Source organism: Cherax quadricarinatus, chromosome 22 (genome assembly GCF_038502225.1).
Source record: "Cherax quadricarinatus isolate ZL_2023a chromosome 22, ASM3850222v1, whole genome shotgun sequence".
NCBI classification, from domain to species: domain Eukaryota; kingdom Metazoa; phylum Arthropoda; class Malacostraca; order Decapoda; family Parastacidae; genus Cherax; species Cherax quadricarinatus.
In genome coordinates, this window is record NC_091313.1 from 39,948,955 (window position 1) to 39,961,262 (window position 12,308).

General features: G+C 42.3%; 1 protein-coding gene across 1 annotated transcript in view; it reads left to right on the forward strand.

Moving 5' to 3' along the window:
* The window catches only part of LOC128689625 (axoneme-associated protein mst101(2)-like), a 160,503-nt gene that overhangs the window by 102,530 nt on the left and 45,665 nt on the right, over positions 1-12,308 (forward strand). The gene's annotated exons all lie outside the window — the stretch shown is intronic.

Genomic DNA, 12,308 nt, shown 5'->3' on the forward strand with positions numbered 1-12,308 from the left:
ACTACTACTGACTAATCAATGCATACGGGAGAGACCAGAATGCGTAATGAAAAGGATAGATTGTATCCAGGCCAGATGAAAAGTATAATGTCAGGTAGGCTGGAGGTTAATCCCTCGCCCTGACAGCTTGACATTTATTACTGGCAGCCAGTTACACCACACCTGTGGGGCCCCGACAACTGCACTGTCTACACTGCCGACTGGATGATTAATTAATAGTGATTATAGAGGGAATGTTTGACGTGGTTGAGTCATGTACACCTATGAAATTTGAGACGTGGATCCAGGATTAATTTCCACACGAGTGAGGTGTTCTTTCATGACAGGGTCAGAGATGTCCAGTACAGTGGTTTCAGTAAGCCAAGGAAATTTCCCACACTGGAGTCATAGTGCAAAAAATCACTGTCAAAGAAAGGGGGTTAACTCTCAGCCCCCTCAGCCCTCGTGGAAGGGGCTAGTGAACTCTTCCACTTCCTTGTTCCCACAAGAGCTTTATTAAAACCATATGTGTACAAGGAGTCACAAGACACGCCTCTCTCCTTACTAGAGTTTCTGAGCAACTAAACCTAGAGTAACTGCTATTTTCCAATAGCAGTCAAATTTCAAATAAAAATACCCCCTACTTAATCTACAAGTCAGGGGTATTATAATTTCAAACACAATGCTAAACAACAAGAAAACAGCCCACTTGTGTTAAACTCTGTTGCAAAAGCTAGCAATGAATGTCTATAAAGCTGAGGTCAGTGCTTCCTTTATGGGATGAGGAACTACGACGCCCTGCAGGGCTCCAGAGGCCAGATGGACTTAAGTAGTCAGTGAGGATATGTCACGAAGTATCCTGTCGAACGCAAAGACAACAGTGAATTTGAGGTCGACTCTGGAATACTGACAATCTCCACTATGAAGTTTAACTAGTGCAGTGTAAACGCTAGTGTAGTAATCCACGATAAAGTGTAAAGTGTGTTAACGTTTTGCGGTGTGCACTCAGGCATAAGTGAACATTGGGGAAAATCTCTCTATCGTGAATAAAGATTGGCGGTATTAAAGTGACTGTATGACGAGTTGCAAGTGATAGGATATTATGGAGATGTATGGAGATTAGCAGCACTCAAGACATCACTCCCGGCCTATATGGCACAGTCAGTGCCACAAGCTACCATTACACGAGCAAGGTAGGTCCTATTCTCACTTGTATCCACCAAATATGCACTGCAGTTCATAGGTTGACACAATGTGATAAGGACTGTAATATTCTAGGCTGTCATCTATTGGCTTAACACTCAACAACAGTAAGTAACATATTTCTAGATAAATGTGAATTGCTTGACATTGTGCTTCTTTGGCGCAAATTTTAACTAGTTTGTCATTATTATTGTACAGCTCCAGTGTGGGAGATCTTAGCTTGTTTGCAGGATAATTGATTCAAACGTAGATGCCATGGAACTTCAGGAGGATTTAGACAAACTCAATTCGTGGTCAGAAAAGTGGCAGGTGCAGTTCAGTATAGATAAATGCAAAGTTCTGAAGCTCAGGAAGGTCTATAACCCTAGCACTTACAAGCTAATAATGTATAAAGCTGTAGTATAACCGCTGGACTTCTGTTGCTTACGCTTCTTAATGTAAATTCCAAAAATCTGTTTGCCTTATTACGTACGCTTAAGCGTTGCTGTCATGGTTTAAGGTTGCTGCTTACCATATCCCCCAACTTAGCCATATAGATTGTGAAAAAGACTTGAGGGATATGGTAAGCAACAACCTTAAACCAATGCTTAAGTGTACGTACTGAGGCAAACAGTTCTGGTCTCCATGTTATAGAATGGATATAAATTCATTAGAAAACATTCAGCAAAGAATGTCAAAATTAATACATAGCATCAGTAGTCTCCTGTATGAAGAAAGATTGAAGTCCCTTAAATTACATTCACTTGTAAGATGAAGAATGAGAGAACACATGATCGAAGTGTATAAGTTTACCTGGAGTTTACCTGGAGAGAGTTTCGGGGGTCAACGCCCCCGCGGCCCGGTCTGTGACCAGGCCTCCTGGTGGATCAGCGCCTGATCAACCAGGCTGTTGCTGCTGGCTGCACGCAAACCAACGTACGAGCCACAGCCCGGCTGATCAGGAACTGACTTTAGGTGCTTGTCCAGTGCCAGCTTGAAGACTGCCAGGGGTCTGTTGGTAATCCCCCTTATGTGTGCTGGGAGGCAGTTGAACAGTCTCGGGCCCCTGACACTTATTGTATGGTCTCTTAACGTGCTAGTGACACCCCTGCTTTTCATTGGGGGGATGGTGCATCGTCTGCCAAGTCTTTTGCTTTCGTAGTGAGTGATTTTCGTGTGCAAGTTCGGTACTAGTCCCTCTAGGATTTTCCAGGTGTATATAATCATGTATCTCTCCCTCCTGCGTTCCAGGGAATACAGGTTTAGAAACCTCAAGTGGAAGATGGATATTAACAAAGGGGATATAAATAAGGTTTTGAGAATATAAATCCAAGAAAGAACCCACAATAATTGATTCAAATTACCTGGAGTTTACCTCGAGAGAATTCCGGGGGTCAACGCCCCCGCGGCCCGGTCTGTGACAAGACCTCATGGTGAAGCAGGGCCTGATCAACCAGGCTGTTACTGCTGGCTGCACGCAATCCAACGTACGAGCCACAGCCCGGCTGGTCAGGTACCGACTTTAGGTGCTTGTCCAGTGCCAGCTTGAAGACTGCCAGGGGTCTGTTGGTAATTCCCCTTATGTATGCTGGGAGGCAGTTGAACAGTCTTGGGCCCCCTGACACTTATTGTGTTGTCTCTTAACGTGCTAGTGACACCCCTGCTTTTCATTGGGAGAATGTTGCATCGTCTGCCGAGTCTTTTGGTTTCATAGAGAGTGATTTTCGTGTGGAAGTTTGGTAATAGTCCCTCTAGGATTTTCCAGGAGTATATAATCATGTATCTCTCCTGCCTGCATTCCAGGGAGTACAGGTTCAGGAAACTGGGGTGCTTTATCTCTGTTATGTGTGCCATGAGGGTTCTCTGTACATTTTCTAGGTCAGCAATTTCACCTGCCTTGAAAGGTGCTGTTAGTGTGCAGCAATATTCCAGCCTAGATAGAACAAGCGACCTGAAGAGTGTCATCATGGGTTTAGCATCTCTAGTTTTGAAGGTTCTCATCCATCCTGCCATTTTTCTAGCAGATGCGATTAATACAGTGTTATGGTCCTTGTAGGTGAGATCCTCCAACATGATCACTCCCAGGTCTTTGACGTTAGTTTCTCGTTCTATTGTGTGGCAGGAATTTGTTTTATACTCTGATGAAGTTTTAATTTCCTCATGTTTACCATATCGGAGTAATTTAAATTTGTCATCGTTGAACTTCATATTGTTTTCTGCAGCCCACTGAAAGATTTGGTTGATGTCCGCCTGGAGCCTTGCAGTGTCTGCAATGGAAGACACTGTTATGTAGATTCTGGTGTTATCTGCAAAGGAAGACACGGTGCTGTAGCTTACATCTTTGTCTATGTCAGATATGAGGATGAGGAACAAGATGGGAGTGAGTACTGTGCCCTGTGGAACAGAGCTTTTCACCGTAGCCGCCTCAGACTTTACTCTTTTTGTTCTATTTGTCAGGAAATTATAGATCCATCTACCAACTTTTTCTGTTATTCCTTTACCACGCATTTTGTGAGCTATTACGCCATGGTCACTTGGCGAAGGCTTTTGCAAAGTCATTGTATATTACTTCTGCATTCTTTTTGTCTTTTAGTGCATCTAGGACCTTGTCGCAGTGATCCAGTCATTGGGACACACAGGAGCGACCTGCTCTAAACCCATGTTACCCTGGGTTGTGTAATTGATGGGTATCTAGATGGGTGGCGATCTTACTTCTTAGGACCCTTTCGAAGAATTTTATGATATGGGATGTTAGTGCTATCGGTCTGTAGACCTTTTCTATTGCTTTACTGCCGCCTTTGTGGAGTGGGGCTATGTCTGTTGTTTTTAGTAACTGTGGGACGACCCCAGTGGCCATGCTCCCTCTCTATAGGATGTTCAAAGCACGTGATAGGGGTTTCTTGCAGTTCTTGATGAACACGGAGTTCCATGAGTCTGGCCCTGGGGCAGAGTGCATGGGCATGCCATTTATCGCCCGTTCGAAGTCATTTGGCATCAGGATAACATCAGATAGGCTTGTGTTTCCACTTCTACGGCTCTCTCATAAAAAATTCATTTAGATCTTCGACTCAAAATTCATTTAAATCTTCCCAATATGACTCTCAGTCTGGTTAGCGGCTTGCTAAAAATTGAGTCATATTGGGACTTGAGTAGCTCACTCATTTCCTTGCTGTCATCTGTGTAGGACCCATCTTGTTTAAGTAGGGGCCCAATACTGGACGTTGTTCTCAACTTTGATTTGGCATAAGAAAAGAAATACTTTGGGTTTCTTTCGATTTCTTTTATGACTTTTAGTTCTTCCCGCGATTCCTGACTCCTATAAGATTCCTTTAGCTTTATTTCGATGTTTGCTATTTCTCTGACCAGTGTCTCCCTACGAATTTCAGATATATTGGCCTCTTTTAGCCTCTCTGTTATTCTTTTCCGTCGCCTGTAAAGATGGCGCCTGTCTCTTTCTATTTTACATCTATTCCTTCTTTTTCTTAAAGGTATATGCCCTGAGCAAACATCGAGTGCCACAGAGTTAATCTGTTCTAGGCATAGGTTGGGGTCTGTGTTGCTTAGTCTATCTTCCCAGCTTATATCACTTAGGACTTGGTTTACTTGGTCCCACTTTATGTTCTTGGTACTGAAGTTGAATTTGGTGAAGGCTCCCTCATGAGTGATCCCATATTGTCGGTCTGGGGCTCCGCGTATACATGTCTGAACCTCAATTATGTTGTGATCCGAGTATATCGTTTTTGATATGGTGACATTTTGTATCAGATCATCATTGTCAGTGAAGATGAGGTCTAGTGTATTATCCAGTCTAGTAGGCTCTATTATTTGCTGGTTTAAGTTGAATTTTGTGCAGAGATTTAAAAGCTCGTGTGTGTGTGTGAGAGAGAGAGAGAGTTCTCGTCTGAGCTGCTTCCTGGTGTTATCACTGCAACAACATTATTTGCTATATTCCTCCATTTTAGGTGCCTTAAGTTGAAATCCCCCAGGATCAAGATGTTGGGGGCAGTAGCTGGAAGATTTTCCAGATATTGATCAATTTTCAACAGCTGCTCCTGGAATTGTTGGGACGTTGCATCCGGAGGCTTGTAGACTACCACAATGACTAGATTTTGATTCTCGATCTTTACTGCTAAAACTTCAAGTACATCATTTGATACACAAATAACCCGCACATAAAAGAGAGAAGCTTACGACGACGTTTCGGTCCGACTTGGACCATTGACAAAGTCACTTTGTCAATGGTCCAAGTCGGACCGAAACGTCGTCGTAAGCTTCTCTCTTTTATGTGCGGGTTATTTGTGTATCGTTCCAGTCACGGTATGCTGCCTTTTTGTTATTTATACATCATTTGAGGCATTAAGCAGTTCTGTGCAAATAAGTGACTCTGCGATTTACAGGTCAACCTTCCCCCACTCTCCTTTTGCCTGTTCACTCTGTTGCATCTGTATAGGTTGTAACCTGGGATCCATATTTCGTTGTCCAAGTGATCCTTTATGTGGGTCTCTGGCATTTGCCTCTGCAAGCAGTCCATGGATGAAAGATATTTTGTTGCTCGTTACTGGATTTAAACCCTGTATATTTGCAAAGAAGAATGTCATTGGATTGATGGTATTGGTGGTACTGGGGATGACTTTTTTTTCCGGCACTAATATCTGTATCTGTTGGTTTGGAGTGGAGGTCATCGACTCTGATTCCACTCCAGAAATGACTGGATTTGGTTTACGATTTCTTCAATTTCCTGCCAGTTTTTTCCCCTTCCTGGCACTAAAAAACCTCTCCCTCTAGAGTGGCTACAGCTACCCAGGTTTTCCCCTGGTCTAGATGTTTTGTATCTCTTTGTCCCTTTAGATGGTGTGCCTGACATTTTAAGTAATAGCACTGTCTTTTCTGTACTGAAGAGGGACACATTTCAAGGTGAAAAAGCTTACTGCTGACCAGATCAGGGTTAGAAATGCAGTCAGAATTTCAAGCTTGAAACCACCAAAACATTGTTTTGCGGATTTACAGATATTTAGAATCACTTTAAACAATAGTCTCAAAACTTTAGAGATTAAATATAACACAGACTAATGAGACTGGTTTATCAGTGGTATTGTGCAGGATAAGTTGTAACAACAAACTATTAAATGATTAAATATCATGTTCAACAAACGCTATTTCTCTTGTAAAGAGATTAACAAAAGTTTACAAGATATAGCTTCTTGCATACATGCAACGAGACAAGATGATAAACCCACAGATCCTACTGTGGATACCAAACTTCCAACTCAGCATAAGAGTGTGTCTACTCCCATTAAATCGTCATCGAATGTGAAATCACATGTAGGTACTTATCAAGCTGTGAATACAACTGACAGTAAAAAGACTGTCACGCCTAAACACACTCCAAAATGTGCATTTTGTGACTGATCGCATTGGACACAGTAGTGTATTCAATACACAGCAATGGAGACACGGAAACTACGAGTTCAACAACTGAAAAGGTGTGCAAAGGAGGTAAATGTGCGTTGAAATAATAATAATAATAATAATAATAATAATAATAATAATAATAATAGTAACAATAATAATAATAATAATAATAATAATAATAATAATAATAATAATAATAATAATAATGACATACTACTGTACTTAGAAAGTCACTTGTTATCCAGAGCATTTCGAGCAAATTAGGTCAGTTTTGTCCCAGGATGCGACCCACATCAATCGACTAACACCCAGGTATTCATTTTACTGATGGGTGAACATAGACAACTGGTGTAAAGAAACACGGCTAATGTTCCTACCCTCGCTGGGGATCGAACCCAAACATCGCAGTGTAAAGCGAGAACTTTAGCCACCAGGCCGTGGAGCACTGTGGTTTTTAAGTGCAAGGGTGTACACCACATAGCTGACTCAACACTTTCGCTGGGCAATTGACTTCCACAAGACTTAATACTTGTGCTGACCAACAGCTGACTCTCACAGAAACTGGAAGTCACCAAACAACAGCACTTACGTAAGGGATAAGTCTAAATCGACTGCTTCCCAATCGCTCGAATTAGGTTACCTAATAAATTACACAAAACAAATGTGCTAACACTGTTTGATCAGTTAGATATAGCTGGTAAACAGACACATGACCTAGCCAAATTCGCTGTTGGTCTAGGAAACAGGAAAAAGACAGTGGAAATTGTGGTAGTAGATGATTTGTCTAAGTCTGCAGATCAGGGGACTAAAAGAGACAGTTACACCGCTGAAAGCAGAGAAGTTCAAATTGGCCTGTCCAGACCTACAGACAGACACTGTCAGCGCAACTGATTTAATTATTAGAAGTGATTATTATCACTGTTTTGTGCAAAATATAATAAATAAATACATATGATGTTCACTTGCTAAAAACAGCTGGAGGCCATATAATATGTAGCCCAATTCCCTTTCAAAGTGGGACAGAAGCTAATGTTGATTCAGTGGAAAATGTACTAGTTACGAGAATAACCGCTGATCATGTACCACAACAGAAATTATCATTACTGGAAGAAATGAATGAACCAGTTGATAAGTTGTGGAATTTAGATGCGATAGGTATTGATGTAAATAAACCAAGCCCACAAGAGTCTCAGACTTATAACCAATATTTGGACACTGTCAAATATAAAGATGGGCAGTATTGGGTTAGGTTACCATGGAAATTAAATCCACCACATCTGCCTAGCAATTATCGCATGGCTTTCGGACAAATGAAAGCACAACTACACGAGCTCAAAGAATCCAGAGCTCCTGACTATATATGTTAATATCATACAAGAACAGTTGGACAATGCTTTCATTGAGGAAGTAGTCGAAGACAAGTTGAAGACAGAAGCTCATTCTCCCGCACCATAGAGTCAGAAAAGATTCTGAAACCACTCCACTACGTGTTGTATACAATTACAGTGCACGTGCTAATAAAAAGATGCCGCAAGTCTTAACGACTGTCTGAGAAGCTTGGAGACGTGCTTAAAAAAATCGCACAAATCCCTATGCCTATACGACTGATATTTCCAAAGCTTTCTTAAGAGCAGTACTACAAGTAGTAGATTATACCCGATTCCTGTGGCCAGAAAATCCACATGATTCTCAGAGTCCTGTGAAAAACATATCGTTTTAAGTCTAATTTGTTTGGCGCTCATATTACCTGTTGTAACGTAATCAAATCAAATCAAATCAAATCAAGTTTATTCTCTATAAGGGTTACAATGTGGGGTTTACAGGATTTGGATATTGTGTGGTTTACATGTTATAAAATACTAATTACAGAGGGGGGCCACTAGGACATCTAGCATGGCTAGGCATTTCGGGCAGACTTAGATTAATTCTTAACATTAAATCCTTACAGATTATGGTATTAAGGCTAAGTGATTACATTATAATTTGTGAGTTTAGCAACGTGAATGCTTTTGTTTTGGCACAATACAAAGTGTCTATATTGGAGTATCATAGGCAAACTTATGACTAGTTAGGATTCATCATTTTAAGTTTAAGATTAGTATTTCTGTGTTTACAGTCAATGGATGAATGAGTGTAATTGTGAACCACCAGGTGGTTATCACGTAGTTGTCGGGGTGTATCAGGGAGATAAGATGTTTTCTAACTGTAGTTTTGAAAGTGATGAGTGTGTCTGCAGTTCTAGAGTATTCAGGGAGGGTGTTCCAGATTTTAGGTCCTTTGAAATACATTGAATTTTTGTAAAGGTTTAGTAGGACACGGGGAATATCATAGAGATGTTTGTGTCTGGTGTTATGCCTGTGGGTTCTGTCACAACTATCAAGAATGCATTTTAGGTCAAGGTTAATATTGGAATTTAAGGTCCTGTAGATGTAGATTGCACAGTAGTAAGTGTGGATGTACTGAACAGGGAGTAAGTTTAGATCTATGAAGAGTAGGGGGAAGGGTGTTGCCAGGGATGGGATTTAGTGATTATTCTTACTGCGGCTTTTTGTTGGGTTATTATTGGCTTTAGGTGAGTTGCTGCAGTTGATCCCCAAGCACAAATAGCATAGGTGAGGTATGGATATATAAGTGAAAGGTAAAGTGTGAGAAGGGCAGTTTGCGACACGTAGTATCGTATCTTGGAGAGGATCCCCACCGTTTTGGATACTTTTTTTATGTGTTGGATATGGGTGCTGAAATTTAGGTTGTTGTCGAGGTATAGGCCAAGGAATTTGCCCTCATTATGTCTGGCAATTAGAGTGTTGTCGATCTTAATGTTAAGTTGCGCAACTCCTGCTCTGCTACCAAACATAATATAGTAGGTTTTGTCAGTGTTAAGTGTAAGTTTATTGGCTGTCATCCAAGTCGATATTTTGAGCAGCTCCTCGTTAACAATGGTGTTGAGGGTGGCAAGATTAGGGTGGGAGATGACATAAGTCGTGTCGTCAGTAAAGAGAATGGATTTCAGGTGTTGGGATATGTTTGGAAGATCATTGATGTAAATGAGGAAGAGCAGGGGCCCAAGGACACTTCCCTGCGGAACTCCAGTATCAAGTGACCGTATTGATGAGGCTGTGTCTTTAAAGGTGACATACTGATACTTATTAGTTAGTTTAATATGTTTATTATGCACCCCATACCCATCCTGTGGGCGGTAGTCAAAAGATTACAGAGGTACATAATTGGTCCAGGGACTGGACTCCAAAGTTTTGATAGCTGAGCAAGTTACAGAGGTAATGAACTCACAATTTACAAAGGTAATGTACTCACAATTTACAAAGGTAATGAACTCCAGGTAGGTCTGGTCACAATCATGACAAGTTACAAAGGTATCTACAGATTACAGAAGTACGTAATGGGTCCAGGGACTGGGCCCCCAAAGTTTTGATAGCTGAACTAGGTACAAAGGTAATGAGCTCACAAGTTGCAAAGGTAATGAATTCTGTAAGAATGGTTACTTACGTTTATACATGGCTACAATCATGAACAAATTATAGTGTAATGAGCAATTCACACTTCCACACCCGGTCACAACTGTAATAAGTTATTGGTGCAAATATTGATTGTTGAGACACACACACACACACACACACACACACACACACACACACACACACACACACACACACACACACACACACACACACACACACACACACACACACACATGCACGCAACCACAAATAGGTGAGTACACACACAGACACACACACATAGATGAATAGATGAGACGGGAGAAAGAGACTACATAGCAGGTACACTTCAGTCTGGGGAACACAAAGTGGTCATTGCAGTGATGTATAATCCACCACAGAACTGCAGGAGGCCAAGAGAGGAATATGAAGAGAGCAACAGAGCAATGGTGGACACACTTGCTGAGGTGGCAAGAAGAGCTCACTCCAGCAGAGCAAAGTTGCTGGTTATGGGGGATTTCAACCACAGGGAGATTGACTGGGAAAACCTGGAGCCACATGGGGGTCCCGAAACATGGAGAGCCAGAATGTTGGACGTGGTGCTGGAAAACCTCATGCACCAACATGTTAAGGACACTACCAGAGTGAGAGGGGAGGATGAACCAGCAAGATTGGACCTTGTGTTCACCCTGGGCAGCTCAGATATTGAGGACATCAAGTATGAGAGTCCCCTAGGAGCTAGCGACCACGTGGTTCTGTGCTCTGAATATATAGTAGAGCTGCAAGTGGAGAGAATAACAGGAGTTGAATGGGAAAAGCCTGACTATAAAAGAGGGGACTACATAGGGTTGAAGAACTTCCTGCGGGAGGTCCAGTGGGACAGAGAACTGGCAGGAAAGCCAGTAAATGAAATGATGGAATATGTAACAACAAAATGCAAGGAGGCAGTGGAAAGGTTTATTCCCAAGGGCAACAGTAACAACGGGAAGACCAGAACAAGCCCCTGGTTCACCCGACGGTGTAAGGAGGCAAAAACAAAGTGCAATAGAGAATGGAAAAAGTACAGAAGGCAGAGAACACACAAAAATAGGGAGATCAGTCGCAGAGCCAGGAATGAGTACGCACAGGTAAGGCGGGAGGCCCAGCGACAGTATGAAAATGACATAGCATCGAGAATCAAGACTGACCCGAAACTGTTGTATAGCCACATCAGGAGGAAGACAACAGTCAAAGACCAGGTGATCAGATTAAGGACAGAAGGTGGAGAACTCACAAGAAATGATCAGGAGGTATGTGAGGAGCTGAACAGGAGATTTAAGGAAGTTTTTACAGTAGAGACAGGAAGGGCTGTGGGAAGACAGCACAGAAGGGAACATCAAGAGGGAATATACCAACAAGTGTTGGATGACATACGAACAACTGAGGAGGAGGTGAAGAAGCTCTTAAGTGACCTTGACACCTCAAAGGCGATGGGACCGGACAAGATCTCCCCATGGGTCCTTAGAGAAGGAGCAGAGATGCTGTGTGTGCCTCTAACCACAATCTTCAACACATCCCTTGAAACTGGGCAACTACCTGAGAAATGGAAGACAGCTAATGTAGTCCCCATATTTAAGAAAGGAAACAGAAACGAGGCACTAAACTACAGACCTGTGTCTCTGACATGTATTGTGTGCAAAGTCATGGAGAAGATTATCAGGAGGAGAGTGGTCGAACACCTGGAAAGGAACAAGATTATAAATGAAAACCAGCATGGGTTCATCACAAACCTCCTGGAGTTTTATGACAAGGTAACAGAAGTAAGACACGAGAGAGAGGGGTGGGTAGATTGCGTTTTCCTAGACTGCAGGAAGGCCTTTGACACAGTTCCCCACAAGAGATTAGTGCAGAAGCTGGAGGATCAGGCGCACGTAAAAGGGAGGGCACTGCAATGGATAAGGGAATACCTGACAGGGAGGCAGCAACGAGTCATGGTACGTGAAGAGGTATCACAGTGGGCGCCTGTTACGAGCGGGGTCCCACAGGGGTCAGTTCTAGGACCAGTGCTATTTTTGATATATGTGAACGACATGATGGAAGGAATAGACTCTGAAGTGTCCCTGTTCGCAGATGACGTGAAGTTGATGAGAAGAATTAAATCGGACGAGGATGAGGCAGGACTGCAAAGAGACCTGGACAGGCTGGACATGTGGTCCAGCAACTGGCTTCTCGAATTCAATCCAGCCAAATGCAAAGTCATGAAGATTGGGGAGGGGCAAAGAAGATCGCAGACAGAGTATA